Source organism: Corvus hawaiiensis, chromosome 10 (assembly GCF_020740725.1).
Source record: "Corvus hawaiiensis isolate bCorHaw1 chromosome 10, bCorHaw1.pri.cur, whole genome shotgun sequence".
NCBI lineage: Eukaryota > Metazoa > Chordata > Aves > Passeriformes > Corvidae > Corvus > Corvus hawaiiensis.
In genome coordinates this window covers 11,059,787-11,076,381 of record NC_063222.1, presented here as the reverse complement: position 1 = coordinate 11,076,381, position 16,595 = coordinate 11,059,787, and positions in this window count along the sequence as shown.

The window sequence follows — 16,595 nt, the reverse complement described above, 5'->3', positions numbered from 1 at the left end:
GGAGCAAGAGGAGCAGCGGCTTCGAGCTCAAGAGTGGAACGGCGAGGCAAGAGGGAGCAAGAGGAGCAGCAGCTTCGAGCTCAAGAGTGGAACGGCGCGGCAAGAGGGAGCAAGAGGAGCAGCGGCTTCGAGCTCAAGAGTGGAACGGAGAGGCAAGAGGGAGCCAGAGGAGCAGTGGCTTTGAGCTCAAGAGTGGAACGGCGAGGCAAGAGGGAGCTTGGATCTGAAGAGGGGGCACGAGAGGCCCTCTGGGCAAAGGGCCTTCGTGGCATGGCCAGGGCACTTTCTGGGTGCCGCCGGTGGCTTTGCGCTGGGCGACCTCCCTGGGAGCAGGGCTGGTCTTTGCTGTCGTAGGCCTTTTGCCGTTGTGCTCCTTTGGCTGCCCGGAGAGAGGGGCCACCCTGTAAGGAGGGTGAGAGCCCCTGTCTCCGCACCTGAGGGGGGAAACAGAGCTCTCCCGGCCCCCAGCCCACCCTCTATGCAGGGCAGGGCCTTTTCCCCAGGCCCGGCAGCTGTCTGCCTGCCGCTGGCCCGCGGCCAGCGTGACCCCCTGTACTCGGGGCGCGTCACAGCCTTGGTCCCTGTGCCACCCCCGAGGCGCCTCAGCGTGTCGAGGCCCCTGTACCCTCCCCACAGTGCAGGGGCAGGTCTGATGCTTTCCTCTCCCGCTCAGCGGTAGGGATGGCTCCCCAGCAGGTTGGCTGCACAGAACTTGCTCCCTCTTCTGGGACTGTCTTCCCCTCCCCTGTCTCCCCTTAGTTGGTGTGAGTGAGCAAGTGTGCTTGTGCTTTGGCCCCCTTTAGACACAGAGCAGCGTGGCTTAGGCTTCCCAGGAGGGAAAGAGGAGCTCTGTGCAGCCACTGGGAGGTCCCCAGAAACGCACGGGTGGCGAAACCGTCCGGCCTTGCTCCTGCTTTCAGAGGACGGAGCGCAGCCGCTTAGCGGTAGTGTGGGCACCGTGACCCGCCCGTAGCCAGGGCCTGGGTCTCTGCCTATGCTGCGTGGCCGCCAGTCCTGCTGGTGACCTGCCAGCGTGCCGGCCCTGTACTCGGGGTGCGTGTCACGACTTTGTGGAGCCCTTTGTCCCCAGGAGCAGCCCCAGGTCCCTGTGAGCAGGCCTAGGGAGGCTGCTTTAGCCAGGTGACAGGAACGAGCAGTCCCTGGCCCTTGCGAGGCTGCGGGTTTAAGAAGTGCTGTGCCGCAGGGCGCAGTCCCGCCTTTGGCGCTGTTTTGGGCTGGTGTGGCCTCCCTGCTTCCCTTGTTGAGGAGGCTCTAGGGGCTCCTGCAGAGGCCTGTGTTGCCACACCGCGGCCAGGCTCCGGCCGGCCCCTAAGCGGGGCGCAGGCCGGAGCCTGTGCTCTGTGGTGCTTGTTGGGGGTGCCGGGCTGCGGGGGGCGGCCCTCTAGGTGGGGTTGTGTGCGTCCCCCGCCCTCGGCGGGCGGTTGGAGGGACCCCCTGTAATCAGGCGGGTATCCCTGGCCCCGGCCTTTCAGAGGCGTGGGGCCAGGAGTCACGGGGCCGGGCGTGTGCCCTCCCTGTACTCGGGGCTGGGGTCCCGGCCCCTCGTCTTTAGGCCGTCAGCTCGACTGCCTGACTGTAGAGTCTCGTTCCCGTCACCGTGGGGGAAGGCCGAGCTCTGTGGCCCCCTGGGTGTCGACCGGCCTGTAAGCGGGCTGTGGGTCTGGGAGCCTTTGTGCCCCCTTCAGCTGGCAGCCTGCGTGGGGCGAGCGTCCCCTTAGTGGGGAGTGCCCCCGAACTGGAGAGAAGGAGCCTCCGTAGGGCTTGGGGACCAGGGCCGCCCTGTAAGTCGGGGCCAGTGCTCTGGAGTCCCAGGCACTTTGCAGTCCAGGCAGCGGCTTGAGCCCCCTATAAGCAGGGGTACAGCCTCTATGGCCGCTGCTTTGCACGCCCAGCTTCATTTGCCCAGAGGGCCTGGCTCCCAGCACCGCGTGGGACTGCGCCGGACATCGCGATGGTGAGTCAAGCTGAAGCGGGAGGTTTTGGGCAGCTGGGGTGGGGGTGGTGTGTGGGCGGTGGCTTGAGGATCTCCCTGTTGGGTGCGGTTCCCTTCAGGAGCTGGAGCTTCTCAGGCCTGAATGTGTTGTCAATTGGCAGAAACCGTGGGACGGCGCGGCAAGAGGGAGCAAGAGGAGCAGCGGCTTCGAGCTCAAGAGTGGAACGGCGAGGCAAGAGGGAGCAAGAGGAGCAGCAGCTTCGAGCTCAAGAGTGGAACGGCGCGGCAAGAGGGAGCAAGAGGAGCAGCGGCTTCGAGCTCAAGAGTGGAACGGAGAGGCAAGAGGGAGCAAGAGGAGCAGTGGCTTTGAGCTCAAGAGTGGAACGGCGAGGCAAGAGGGAGCTTGGATCTGAAGAGGGGGCACGAGAGGCCCTCTGGGCAAAGGGCCTTCGTGGCATGGCCAGGGCACTTTCTGGGTGCCGCCGGTGGCTTTGCGCTGGGCGACCTCCCTGGGAGCAGGGCTGGTCTTTGCTGTCGTAGGCCTTTTGCCGTTGTGCTCCTTTGGCTGCCCGGAGAGAGGGGCCACCCTGTAAGGAGGGTGAGAGCCCCTGTCTCCGCACCTGAGGGGGGAAACAGAGCTCTCCCGGCCCCCAGCCCACCCTCTATGCAGGGCAGGGCCTTTTCCCCAGGCCCGGCAGCTGTCTGCCTGCCGCTGGCCCGCGGCCAGCGTGACCCCCTGTACTCGGGGCGCGTCACAGCCTTGGTCCCTGTGCCACCCCCGAGGCGCCTCAGCGTGTCGAGGCCCCTGTACCCTCCCCACAGTGCAGGGGCAGGTCTGATGCTTTCCTCTCCCGCTCAGCGGTAGGGATGGCTCCCCAGCAGGTTGGCTGCACAGAACTTGCTCCCTCTTCTGGGACTGTCTTCCCCTCCCCTGTCTCCCCTTAGTTGGTGTGAGTGAGCAAGTGTGCTTGTGCTTTGGCCCCCTTTAGACACAGAGCAGCGTGGCTTAGGCTTCCCAGGAGGGAAAGAGGAGCTCTGTGCAGCCACTGGGAGGTCCCCAGAAACGCACGGGTGGCGAAACCGTCCGGCCTTGCTCCTGCTTTCAGAGGACGGAGCGCAGCCGCTTAGCGGTAGTGTGGGCACCGTGACCCGCCCGTAGCCAGGGCCTGGGTCTCTGCCTATGCTGCGTGGCCGCCAGTCCTGCTGGTGACCTGCCAGCGTGCCGGCCCTGTACTCGGGGTGCGTGTCACGACTTTGTGGAGCCCTTTGTCCCCAGGAGCAGCCCCAGGTCCCTGTGAGCAGGCCTAGGGAGGCTGCTTTAGCCAGGTGACAGGAACGAGCAGTCCCTGGCCCTTGCGAGGCTGCGGGTTTAAGAAGTGCTGTGCCGCAGGGCGCAGTCCCGCCTTTGGCGCTGTTTTGGGCTGGTGTGGCCTCCCTGCTTCCCTTGTTGAGGAGGCTCTAGGGGCTCCTGCAGAGGCCTGTGTTGCCACACCGCGGCCAGGCTCCGGCCGGCCCCTAAGCGGGGCGCAGGCCGGAGCCTGTGCTCTGTGGTGCTTGTTGGGGGTGCCGGGCTGCGGGGGGCGGCCCTCTAGGTGGGGTTGTGTGCGTCCCCCGCCCTCGGCGGGCGGTTGGAGGGACCCCCTGTAATCAGGCGGGTATCCCTGGCCCCGGCCTTTCAGAGGCGTGGGGCCAGGAGTCACGGGGCCGGGCGTGTGCCCTCCCTGTACTCGGGGCTGGGGTCCCGGCCCCTCGTCTTTAGGCCGTCAGCTCGACTGCCTGACTGTAGAGTCTCGTTCCCGTCACCGTGGGGGAAGGCCGAGCTCTGTGGCCCCCTGGGTGTCGACCGGCCTGTAAGCGGGCTGTGGGTCTGGGAGCCTTTGTGCCCCCTTCAGCTGGCAGCCTGCGTGGGGCGAGCGTCCCCTTAGTGGGGAGTGCCCCCGAACTGGAGAGAAGGAGCCTCCGTAGGGCTTGGGGACCAGGGCCGCCCTGCAAGTCGGGGCCAGTGCTCTGGAGTCCCAGGCACTTTGCAGTCCAGGCAGCGGCTTGAGCCCCCTATAAGCAGGGGTACAGCCTCTATGGCCGCTGCTTTGCACGCCCAGCTTCATTTGCCCAGAGGGCCTGGCTCCCAGCACCGCGTGGGACTGCGCCGGACATCGCGATGGTGAGTCAAGCTGAAGCGGGAGGTTTTGGGCAGCTGGGGTGGGGGTGGTGTGTGGGCGGTGGCTTGAGGATCTCCCTGTTGGGTGCGGTTCCCTTCAGGAGCTGGAGCTTCTCAGGCCTGAATGTGTTGTCAATTGGCAGAAACCGTGGGACGGCGCGGCAAGAGGGAGCAAGAGGAGCAGCGGCTTCGAGCTCAAGAGTGGAACGGCGAGGCAAGAGGGAGCAAGAGGAGCAGCAGCTTCGAGCTCAAGAGTGGAACGGCGCGGCAAGAGGGAGCAAGAGGAGCAGCGGCTTCGAGCTCAAGAGTGGAACGGAGAGGCAAGAGGGAGCCAGAGGAGCAGTGGCTTTGAGCTCAAGAGTGGAACGGCGAGGCAAGAGGGAGCTTGGATCTGAAGAGGGGGCACGAGAGGCCCTCTGGGCAAAGGGCCTTCGTGGCATGGCCAGGGCACTTTCTGGGTGCCGCCGGTGGCTTTGCGCTGGGCGACCTCCCTGGGAGCAGGGCTGGTCTTTGCTGTCGTAGGCCTTTTGCCGTTGTGCTCCTTTGGCTGCCCGGAGAGAGGGGCCACCCTGTAAGGAGGGTGAGAGCCCCTGTCTCCGCACCTGAGGGGGGAAACAGAGCTCTCCCGGCCCCCAGCCCACCCTCTATGCAGGGCAGGGCCTTTTCCCCAGGCCCGGCAGCTGTCTGCCTGCCGCTGGCCCGCGGCCAGCGTGACCCCCTGTACTCGGGGCGCGTCACAGCCTTGGTCCCTGTGCCACCCCCGAGGCGCCTCAGCGTGTCGAGGCCCCTGTACCCTCCCCACAGTGCAGGGGCAGGTCTGATGCTTTCCTCTCCCGCTCAGCGGTAGGGATGGCTCCCCAGCAGGTTGGCTGCACAGAACTTGCTCCCTCTTCTGGGACTGTCTTCCCCTCCCCTGTCTCCCCTTAGTTGGTGTGAGTGAGCAAGTGTGCTTGTGCTTTGGCCCCCTTTAGACACAGAGCAGCGTGGCTTAGGCTTCCCAGGAGGGAAAGAGGAGCTCTGTGCAGCCACTGGGAGGTCCCCAGAAACGCACGGGTGGCGAAACCGTCCGGCCTTGCTCCTGCTTTCAGAGGACGGAGCGCAGCCGCTTAGCGGTAGTGTGGGCACCGTGACCCGCCCGTAGCCAGGGCCTGGGTCTCTGCCTATGCTGCGTGGCCGCCAGTCCTGCTGGTGACCTGCCAGCGTGCCGGCCCTGTACTCGGGGTGCGTGTCACGACTTTGTGGAGCCCTTTGTCCCCAGGAGCAGCCCCAGGTCCCTGTGAGCAGGCCTAGGGAGGCTGCTTTAGCCAGGTGACAGGAACGAGCAGTCCCTGGCCCTTGCGAGGCTGCGGGTTTAAGAAGTGCTGTGCCGCAGGGCGCAGTCCCGCCTTTGGCGCTGTTTTGGGCTGATGTGGCCTCCCTGCTTCCCTTGTTGAGGAGGCTCTAGGGGCTCCTGCAGAGGCCTGTGTTGCCACACCGCGGCCAGGCTCCGGCCGGCCCCTAAGCGGGGCGCAGGCCGGAGCCTGTGCTCTGTGGTGCTTGTTGGGGGTGCCGGGCTGCGGGGGGCGGCCCTCTAGGTGGGGTTGTGTGCGTCCCCCGCCCTCGGCGGGCGGTTGGAGGGACCCCCTGTAATCAGGCGGGTATCCCTGGCCCCGGCCTTTCAGAGGCGTGGGGCCAGGAGTCACGGGGCCGGGCGTGTGCCCTCCCTGTACTCGGGGCTGGGGTCCCGGCCCCTCGTCTTTAGGCCGTCAGCTCGACTGCCTGACTGTAGAGTCTCGTTCCCGTCACCGTGGGGGAAGGCCGAGCTCTGTGGCCCCCTGGGTGTCGACCGGCCTGTAAGCGGGCTGTGGGTCTGGGAGCCTTTGTGCCCCCTTCAGCTGGCAGCCTGCGTGGGGCGAGCGTCCCCTTAGTGGGGAGTGCCCCCGAACTGGAGAGAAGGAGCCTCCGTAGGGCTTGGAGACCAGGGCCGCCCTGTAAGTCGGGGCCAGTGCTCTGGAGTCCCAGGCACTTTGCAGTCCAGGCAGCGGCTTGAGCCCCCTATAAGCAGGGGTACAGCCTCTATGGCCGCTGCTTTGCACGCCCAGCTTCATTTGCCCAGAGGGCCTGGCTCCCAGCACTGCGTGGGACTGCGCCGGACATCGCGATGGTGAGTCAAGCTGAAGCGGGAGGTTTTGGGCAGCTGGGGTGGGGGTGGTGTGTGGGTGGTGGCTTGAGGATCTCCCTGTTGGGTGCGGTTCCCTTCAGGAGCTGGAGCTTCTCAGGCCTGAATGTGTTGTCAATTGGCAGAAACCGTGGGACGGCGCGGCAAGAGGGAGCAAGAGGAGCAGCGGCTTCGAGCTCAAGAGTGGAACGGCGAGGCAAGAGGGAGCAAGAGGAGCAGCAGCTTCGAGCTCAAGAGTGGAACGGCGCGGCAAGAGGGAGCAAGAGGAGCAGCGGCTTCGAGCTCAAGAGTGGAACGGAGAGGCAAGAGGGAGCAAGAGGAGCAGTGGCTTTGAGCTCAAGAGTGGAACGGCGAGGCAAGAGGGCGCTTGGATCTGAAGAGGGGGCACGAGAGGCCCTCTGGGCAAAGGGCCTTCGTGGCATGGCCAGGGCACTTTCTGGGTGCCGCCGGTGGCTTTGCGCTGGGCGACCTCCCTGGGAGCAGGGCTGGTCTTTGCTGTCGTAGGCCTTTTGCCGTTGTGCTCCTTTGGCTGCCCGGAGAGAGGGGCCACCCTGTAAGGAGGGTGAGAGCCCCTGTCTCCGCACCTGAGGGGGGAAACAGAGCTCTCCCGGCCCCCAGCCCACCCTCTATGCAGGGCAGGGCCTTTTCCCCAGGCCCGGCAGCTGTCTGCCTGCCGCTGGCCCGCGGCCAGCGTGACCCCCTGTACTCGGGGCGCGTCACAGCCTTGGTCCCTGTGCCACCCCCGAGGCGCCTCAGCGTGTCGAGGCCCCTGTACCCTCCCCACAGTGCAGGGGCAGGTCTGATGCTTTCCTCTCCCGCTCAGCGGTAGGGATGGCTCCCCAGCAGGTTGGCTGCACAGAACTTGCTCCCTCTTCTGGGACTGTCTTCCCCTCCCCTGTCTCCCCTTAGTTGGTGTGAGTGAGCAAGTGTGCTTGTGCTTTGGCCCCCTTTAGACACAGAGCAGCGTGGCTTAGGCTTCCCAGGAGGGAAAGAGGAGCTCTGTGCAGCCACTGGGAGGTCCCCAGAAACGCACGGGTGGCGAAACCGTCCGGCCTTGCTCCTGCTTTCAGAGGACGGAGCGCAGCCGCTTAGCGGTAGTGTGGGCACCGTGACCCGCCCGTAGCCAGGGCCTGGGTCTCTGCCTATGCTGCGTGGCCGCCAGTCCTGCTGGTGACCTGCCAGCGTGCCGGCCCTGTACTCGGGGTGCGTGTCACGACTTTGTGGAGCCCTTTGTCCCCAGGAGCAGCCCCAGGTCCCTGTGAGCAGGCCTAGGGAGGCTGCTTTAGCCAGGTGACAGGAACGAGCAGTCCCTGGCCCTTGCGAGGCTGCGGGTTTAAGAAGTGCTGTGCCGCAGGGCGCAGTCCCGCCTTTGGCGCTGTTTTGGGCTGGTGTGGCCTCCCTGCTTCCCTTGTTGAGGAGGCTCTAGGGGCTCCTGCAGAGGCCTGTGTTGCCACACCGCGGCCAGGCTCCGGCCGGCCCCTAAGCGGGGCGCAGGCCGGAGCCTGTGCTCTGTGGTGCTTGTTGGGGGTGCCGGGCTGCGGGGGGCGGCCCTCTAGGTGGGGTTGTGTGCGTCCCCCGCCCTCGGCGGGCGGTTGGAGGGACCCCCTGTAATCAGGCGGGTATCCCTGGCCCCGGCCTTTCAGAGGCGTGGGGCCAGGAGTCACGGGGCCGGGCGTGTGCCCTCCCTGTACTCGGGGCTGGGGTCCCGGCCCCTCGTCTTTAGGCCGTCAGCTCGACTGCCTGACTGTAGAGTCTCGTTCCCGTCACCGTGGGGGAAGGCCGAGCTCTGTGGCCCCCTGGGTGTCGACCGGCCTGTAAGCGGGCTGTGGGTCTGGGAGCCTTTGTGCCCCCTTCAGCTGGCAGCCTGCGTGGGGCGAGCGTCCCCTTAGTGGGGAGTGCCCCCGAACTGGAGAGAAGGAGCCTCCGTAGGGCTTGGGGACCAGGGCCGCCCTGTAAGTCGGGGCCAGTGCTCTGGAGTCCCAGGCACTTTGCAGTCCAGGCAGCGGCTTGAGCCCCCTATAAGCAGGGGTACAGCCTCTATGGCCGCTGCTTTGCACGCCCAGCTTCATTTGCCCAGAGGGCCTGGCTCCCAGCACCGCGTGGGACTGCGCCGGACATCGCGATGGTGAGTCAAGCTGAAGCGGGAGGTTTTGGGCAGCTGGGGTGGGGGTGGTGTGTGGGCGGTGGCTTGAGGATCTCCCTGTTGGGTGCGGTTCCCTTCAGGAGCTGGAGCTTCTCAGGCCTGAATGTGTTGTCAATTGGCAGAAACCGTGGGACGGCGCGGCAAGAGGGAGCAAGAGGAGCAGCGGCTTCGAGCTCAAGAGTGGAACGGCGAGGCAAGAGGGAGCAAGAGGAGCAGCAGCTTCGAGCTCAAGAGTGGAACGGCGCGGCAAGAGGGAGCAAGAGGAGCAGCGGCTTCGAGCTCAAGAGTGGAACGGAGAGGCAAGAGGGAGCAAGAGGAGCAGTGGCTTTGAGCTCAAGAGTGGAACGGCGAGGCAAGAGGGAGCTTGGATCTGAAGAGGGGGCACGAGAGGCCCTCTGGGCAAAGGGCCTTCGTGGCATGGCCAGGGCACTTTCTGGGTGCCGCCGGTGGCTTTGCGCTGGGCGACCTCCCTGGGAGCAGGGCTGGTCTTTGCTGTCGTAGGCCTTTTGCCGTTGTGCTCCTTTGGCTGCCCGGAGAGAGGGGCCACCCTGTAAGGAGGGTGAGAGCCCCTGTCTCCGCACCTGAGGGGGGAAACAGAGCTCTCCCGGCCCCCAGCCCACCCTCTATGCAGGGCAGGGCCTTTTCCCCAGGCCCGGCAGCTGTCTGCCTGCCGCTGGCCCGCGGCCAGCGTGACCCCCTGTACTCGGGGCGCGTCACAGCCTTGGTCCCTGTGCCACCCCCGAGGCGCCTCAGCGTGTCGAGGCCCCTGTACCCTCCCCACAGTGCAGGGGCAGGTCTGATGCTTTCCTCTCCCGCTCAGCGGTAGGGATGGCTCCCCAGCAGGTTGGCTGCACAGAACTTGCTCCCTCTTCTGGGACTGTCTTCCCCTCCCCTGTCTCCCCTTAGTTGGTGTGAGTGAGCAAGTGTGCTTGTGCTTTGGCCCCCTTTAGACACAGAGCAGCGTGGCTTAGGCTTCCCAGGAGGGAAAGAGGAGCTCTGTGCAGCCACTGGGAGGTCCCCAGAAACGCACGGGTGGCGAAACCGTCCGGCCTTGCTCCTGCTTTCAGAGGACGGAGCGCAGCCGCTTAGCGGTAGTGTGGGCACCGTGACCCGCCCGTAGCCAGGGCCTGGGTCTCTGCCTATGCTGCGTGGCCGCCAGTCCTGCTGGTGACCTGCCAGCGTGCCGGCCCTGTACTCGGGGTGCGTGTCACGACTTTGTGGAGCCCTTTGTCCCCAGGAGCAGCCCCAGGTCCCTGTGAGCAGGCCTAGGGAGGCTGCTTTAGCCAGGTGACAGGAACGAGCAGTCCCTGGCCCTTGCGAGGCTGCGGGTTTAAGAAGTGCTGTGCCGCAGGGCGCAGTCCCGCCTTTGGCGCTGTTTTGGGCTGGTGTGGCCTCCCTGCTTCCCTTGTTGAGGAGGCTCTAGGGGCTCCTGCAGAGGCCTGTGTTGCCACACCGCGGCCAGGCTCCGGCCGGCCCCTAAGCGGGGCGCAGGCCGGAGCCTGTGCTCTGTGGTGCTTGTTGGGGGTGCCGGGCTGCGGGGGGCGGCCCTCTAAGTGGGGTTGTGTGCGTCCCCCGCCCTCGGCGGGCGGTTGGAGGGACCCCCTGTAATCAGGCGGGTATCCCTGGCCCCGGCCTTTCAGAGGCGTGGGGCCAGGAGTCACGGGGCCGGGCGTGTGCCCTCCCTGTACTCGGGGCTGGGGTCCCGGCCCCTCGTCTTTAGGCCGTCAGCTCGACTGCCTGACTGTAGAGTCTCGTTCCCGTCACCGTGGGGGAAGGCCGAGCTCTGTGGCCCCCTGGGTGTCGACCGGCCTGTAAGCGGGCTGTGGGTCTGGGAGCCTTTGTGCCCCCTTCAGCTGGCAGCCTGCGTGGGGCGAGCGTCCCCTTAGTGGGGAGTGCCCCCGAACTGGAGAGAAGGAGCCTCCGTAGGGCTTGGGGACCAGGGCCGCCCTGTAAGTCGGGGCCAGTGCTCTGGAGTCCCAGGCACTTTGCAGTCCAGGCAGCGGCTTGAGCCCCCTATAAGCAGGGGTACAGCCTCTATGGCCGCTGCTTTGCACGCCCAGCTTCATTTGCCCAGAGGGCCTGGCTCCCAGCACCGCGTGGGACTGCGCCGGACATCGCGATGGTGAGTCAAGCTGAAGCGGGAGGTTTTGGGCAGCTGGGGTGGGGGTGGTGTGTGGGCGGTGGCTTGAGGATCTCCCTGTTGGGTGCGGTTCCCTTCAGGAGCTGGAGCTTCTCAGGCCTGAATGTGTTGTCAATTGGCAGAAACCGTGGGACGGCGCGGCAAGAGGGAGCAAGAGGAGCAGCGGCTTCGAGCTCAAGAGTGGAACGGCGAGGCAAGAGGGAGCAAGAGGAGCAGCAGCTTCGAGCTCAAGAGTGGAACGGCGCGGCAAGAGGGAGCAAGAGGAGCAGCGGCTTCGAGCTCAAGAGTGGAACGGAGAGGCAAGAGGGAGCAAGAGGAGCAGTGGCTTCGAGCTCAAGAGTAGAACGGCGAGGCAAGAGGGAGCTTGGATCTGAAGAGGGGGCACGAGAGGCCCTCTGGGCAAAGGGCCTTCGTGGCATGGCCAGGGCACTTTCTGGGTGCCGCCGGTGGCTTTGCGCTGGGCGACCTCCCTGGGAGCAGGGCTGGTCTTTGCTGTCGTAGGCCTTTTGCCGTTGTGCTCCTTTGGCTGCCCGGAGAGAGGGGCCACCCTGTAAGGAGGGTGAGAGCCCCTGTCTCCGCACCTGAGGGGGGAAACAGAGCTCTCCCGGCCCCCAGCCCACCCTCTATGCAGGGCAGGGCCTTTTCCCCAGGCCCGGCAGCTGTCTGCCTGCCGCTGGCCCGCGGCCAGCGTGACCCCCTGTACTCGGGGCGCGTCACAGCCTTGGTCCCTGTGCCACCCCCGAGGCGCCTCAGCGTGTCGAGGCCCCTGTACCCTCCCCACAGTGCAGGGGCAGGTCTGATGCTTTCCTCTCCCGCTCAGCGGTAGGGATGGCTCCCCAGCAGGTTGGCTGCACAGAACTTGCTCCCTCTTCTGGGACTGTCTTCCCCTCCCCTGTCTCCCCTTAGTTGGTGTGAGTGAGCAAGTGTGCTTGTGCTTTGGCCCCCTTTAGACACAGAGCAGCGTGGCTTAGGCTTCCCAGGAGGGAAAGAGGAGCTCTGTGCAGCCACTGGGAGGTCCCCAGAAACGCACGGGTGGCGAAACCGTCCGGCCTTGCTCCTGCTTTCAGAGGACGGAGCGCAGCCGCTTAGCGGTAGTGTGGGCACCGTGACCCGCCCGTAGCCAGGGCCTGGGTCTCTGCCTATGCTGCGTGGCCGCCAGTCCTGCTGGTGACCTGCCAGCGTGCCGGCCCTGTACTCGGGGTGCGTGTCACGACTTTGTGGAGCCCTTTGTCCCCAGGAGCAGCCCCAGGTCCCTGTGAGCAGGCCTAGGGAGGCTGCTTTAGCCAGGTGACAGGAACGAGCAGTCCCTGGCCCTTGCGAGGCTGCGGGTTTAAGAAGTGCTGTGCCGCAGGGCGCAGTCCCGCCTTTGGCGCTGTTTTGGGCTGGTGTGGCCTCCCTGCTTCCCTTGTTGAGGAGGCTCTAGGGGCTCCTGCAGAGGCCTGTGTTGCCACACCGCGGCCAGGCTCCGGCCGGCCCCTAAGCGGGGCGCAGGCCGGAGCCTGTGCTCTGTGGTGCTTGTTGGGGGTGCCGGGCTGCGGGGGGCGGCCCTCTAGGTGGGGTTGTGTGCGTCCCCCGCCCTCGGCGGGCGGTTGGAGGGACCCCCTGTAATCAGGCGGGTATCCCTGGCCCCGGCCTTTCAGAGGCGTGGGGCCAGGAGTCACGGGGCCGGGCGTGTGCCCTCCCTGTACTCGGGGCTGGGGTCCCGGCCCCTCGTCTTTAGGCCGTCAGCTCGACTGCCTGACTGTAGAGTCTCGTTCCCGTCACCGTGGGGGAAGGCCGAGCTCTGTGGCCCCCTGGGTGTCGACCGGCCTGTAAGCGGGCTGTGGGTCTGGGAGCCTTTGTGCCCCCTTCAGCTGGCAGCCTGCGTGGGGCGAGCGTCCCCTTAGTGGGGAGTGCCCCCGAACTGGAGAGAAGGAGCCTCCGTAGGGCTTGGGGACCAGGGCCGCCCTGTAAGTCGGGGCCAGTGCTCTGGAGTCCCAGGCACTTTGCAGTCCAGGCAGCGGCTTGAGCCCCCTATAAGCAGGGGTACAGCCTCTATGGCCGCTGCTTTGCACGCCCAGCTTCATTTGCCCAGAGGGCCTGGCTCCCAGCACCGCGTGGGACTGCGCCGGACATCGCGATGGTGAGTCAAGCTGAAGCGGGAGGTTTTGGGCAGCTGGGGTGGGGGTGGTGTGTGGGCGGTGGCTTGAGGATCTCCCTGTTGGGTGCGGTTCCCTTCAGGAGCTGGAGCTTCTCAGGCCTGAATGTGTTGTCAATTGGCAGAAACCGTGGGACGGCGCGGCAAGAGGGAGCAAGAGGAGCAGCGGCTTCGAGCTCAAGAGTGGAACGGCGAGGCAAGAGGGAGCAAGAGGAGCAGCAGCTTCGAGCTCAAGAGTGGAACGGCGCGGCAAGAGGGAGCAAGAGGAGCAGCGGCTTCGAGCTCAAGAGTGGAACGGAGAGGCAAGAGGGAGCAAGAGGAGCAGTGGCTTTGAGCTCAAGAGTGGAACGGCGAGGCAAGAGGGCGCTTGGATCTGAAGAGGGGGCACGAGAGGCCCTCTGGGCAAAGGGCCTTCGTGGCATGGCCAGGGCACTTTCTGGGTGCCGCCGGTGGCTTTGCGCTGGGCGACCTCCCTGGGAGCAGGGCTGGTCTTTGCTGTCGTAGGCCTTTTGCCGTTGTGCTCCTTTGGCTGCCCGGAGAGAGGGGCCACCCTGTAAGGAGGGTGAGAGCCCCTGTCTCCGCACCTGAGGGGGGAAACAGAGCTCTCCCGGCCCCCAGCCCACCCTCTATGCAGGGCAGGGCCTTTTCCCCAGGCCCGGCAGCTGTCTGCCTGCCGCTGGCCCGCGGCCAGCGTGACCCCCTGTACTCGGGGCGCGTCACAGCCTTGGTCCCTGTGCCACCCCCGAGGCGCCTCAGCGTGTCGAGGCCCCTGTACCCTCCCCACAGTGCAGGGGCAGGTCTGATGCTTTCCTCTCCCGCTCAGCGGTAGGGATGGCTCCCCAGCAGGTTGGCTGCACAGAACTTGCTCCCTCTTCTGGGACTGTCTTCCCCTCCCCTGTCTCCCCTTAGTTGGTGTGAGTGAGCAAGTGTGCTTGTGCTTTGGCCCCCTTTAGACACAGAGCAGCGTGGCTTAGGCTTCCCAGGAGGGAAAGAGGAGCTCTGTGCAGCCACTGGGAGGTCCCCAGAAACGCACGGGTGGCGAAACCGTCCGGCCTTGCTCCTGCTTTCAGAGGACGGAGCGCAGCCGCTTAGCGGTAGTGTGGGCACCGTGACCCGCCCGTAGCCAGGGCCTGGGTCTCTGCCTATGCTGCGTGGCCGCCAGTCCTGCTGGTGACCTGCCAGCGTGCCGGCCCTGTACTCGGGGTGCGTGTCACGACTTTGTGGAGCCCTTTGTCCCCAGGAGCAGCCCCAGGTCCCTGTGAGCAGGCCTAGGGAGGCTGCTTTAGCCAGGTGACAGGAACGAGCAGTCCCTGGCCCTTGCGAGGCTGCGGGTTTAAGAAGTGCTGTGCCGCAGGGCGCAGTCCCGCCTTTGGCGCTGTTTTGGGCTGGTGTGGCCTCCCTGCTTCCCTTGTTGAGGAGGCTCTAGGGGCTCCTGCAGAGGCCTGTGTTGCCACACCGCGGCCAGGCTCCGGCCGGCCCCTAAGCGGGGCGCAGGCCGGAGCCTGTGCTCTGTGGTGCTTGTTGGGGGTGCCGGGCTGCGGGGGGCGGCCCTCTAGGTGGGGTTGTGTGCGTCCCCCGCCCTCGGCGGGCGGTTGGAGGGACCCCCTGTAATCAGGCGGGTATCCCTGGCCCCGGCCTTTCAGAGGCGTGGGGCCAGGAGTCACGGGGCCGGGCGTGTGCCCTCCCTGTACTCGGGGCTGGGGTCCCGGCCCCTCGTCTTTAGGCCGTCAGCTCGACTGCCTGACTGTAGAGTCTCGTTCCCGTCACCGTGGGGGAAGGCCGAGCTCTGTGGCCCCCTGGGTGTCGACCGGCCTGTAAGCGGGCTGTGGGTCTGGGAGCCTTTGTGCCCCCTTCAGCTGGCAGCCTGCGTGGGGCGAGCGTCCCCTTAGTGGGGAGTGCCCCCGAACTGGAGAGAAGGAGCCTCCGTAGGGCTTGGGGACCAGGGCCGCCCTGTAAGTCGGGGCCAGTGCTCTGGAGTCCCAGGCACTTTGCAGTCCAGGCAGCGGCTTGAGCCCCCTATAAGCAGGGGTACAGCCTCTATGGCCGCTGCTTTGCACGCCCAGCTTCATTTGCCCAGAGGGCCTGGCTCCCAGCACCGCGTGGGACTGCGCCGGACATCGCGATGGTGAGTCAAGCTGAAGCGGGAGGTTTTGGGCAGCTGGGGTGGGGGTGGTGTGTGGGCGGTGGCTTGAGGATCTCCCTGTTGGGTGCGGTTCCCTTCAGGAGCTGGAGCTTCTCAGGCCTGAATGTGTTGTCAATTGGCAGAAACCGTGGGACGGCGCGGCAAGAGGGAGCAAGAGGAGCAGCGGCTTCGAGCTCAAGAGTGGAACGGCGAGGCAAGAGGGAGCAAGAGGAGCAGCAGCTTCGAGCTCAAGAGTGGAACGGCGCGGCAAGAGGGAGCAAGAGGAGCAGCGGCTTCGAGCTCAAGAGTGGAACGGAGAGGCAAGAGGGAGCCAGAGGAGCAGTGGCTTTGAGCTCAAGAGTGGAACGGCGAGGCAAGAGGGAGCTTGGATCTGAAGAGGGGGCACGAGAGGCCCTCTGGGCAAAGGGCCTTCGTGGCATGGCCAGGGCACTTTCTGGGTGCCGCCGGTGGCTTTGCGCTGGGCGACCTCCCTGGGAGCAGGGCTGGTCTTTGCTGTCGTAGGCCTTTTGCCGTTGTGCTCCTTTGGCTGCCCGGAGAGAGGGGCCACCCTGTAAGGAGGGTGAGAGCCCCTGTCTCCGCACCTGAGGGGGGAAACAGAGCTCTCCCGGCCCCCAGCCCACCCTCTATGCAGGGCAGGGCCTTTTCCCCAGGCCCGGCAGCTGTCTGCCTGCCGCTGGCCCGCGGCCAGCGTGACCCCCTGTACTCGGGGCGCGTCACAGCCTTGGTCCCTGTGCCACCCCCGAGGCGCCTCAGCGTGTCGAGGCCCCTGTACCCTCCCCACAGTGCAGGGGCAGGTCTGATGCTTTCCTCTCCCGCTCAGCGGTAGGGATGGCTCCCCAGCAGGTTGGCTGCACAGAACTTGCTCCCTCTTCTGGGACTGTCTTCCCCTCCCCTGTCTCCCCTTAGTTGGTGTGAGTGAGCAAGTGTGCTTGTGCTTTGGCCCCCTTTAGACACAGAGCAGCGTGGCTTAGGCTTCCCAGGAGGGAAAGAGGAGCTCTGTGCAGCCACTGGGAGGTCCCCAGAAACGCACGGGTGGCGAAACCGTCCGGCCTTGCTCCTGCTTTCAGAGGACGGAGCGCAGCCGCTTAGCGGTAGTGTGGGCACCGTGACCCGCCCGTAGCCAGGGCCTGGGTCTCTGCCTATGCTGCGTGGCCGCCAGTCCTGCTGGTGACCTGCCAGCGTGCCGGCCCTGTACTCGGGGTGCGTGTCACGACTTTGTGGAGCCCTTTGTCCCCAGGAGCAGCCCCAGGTCCCTGTGAGCAGGCCTAGGGAGGCTGCTTTAGCCAGGTGACAGGAACGAGCAGTCCCTGGCCCTTGCGAGGCTGCGGGTTTAAGAAGTGCTGTGCCGCAGGGCGCAGTCCCGCCTTTGGCGCTGTTTTGGGCTGGTGTGGCCTCCCTGCTTCCCTTGTTGAGGAGGCTCTAGGGGCTCCTGCAGAGGCCTGTGTTGCCACACCGCGGCCAGGCTCCGGCCGGCCCCTAAGCGGGGCGCAGGCCGGAGCCTGTGCTCTGTGGTGCTTGTTGGGGGTGCCGGGCTGCGGGGGGCGGCCCTCTAAGTGGGGTTGTGTGCGTCCCCCGCCCTCGGCGGGCGGTTGGAGGGACCCCCTGTAATCAGGCGGGTATCCCTGGCCCCGGCCTTTCAGAGGCGTGGGGCCAGGAGTCACGGGGCCGGGCGTGTGCCCTCCCTGTACTCGGGGCTGGGGTCCCGGCCCCTCGTCTTTAGGCCGTCAGCTCGACTGCCTGACTGTAGAGTCTCGTTCCCGTC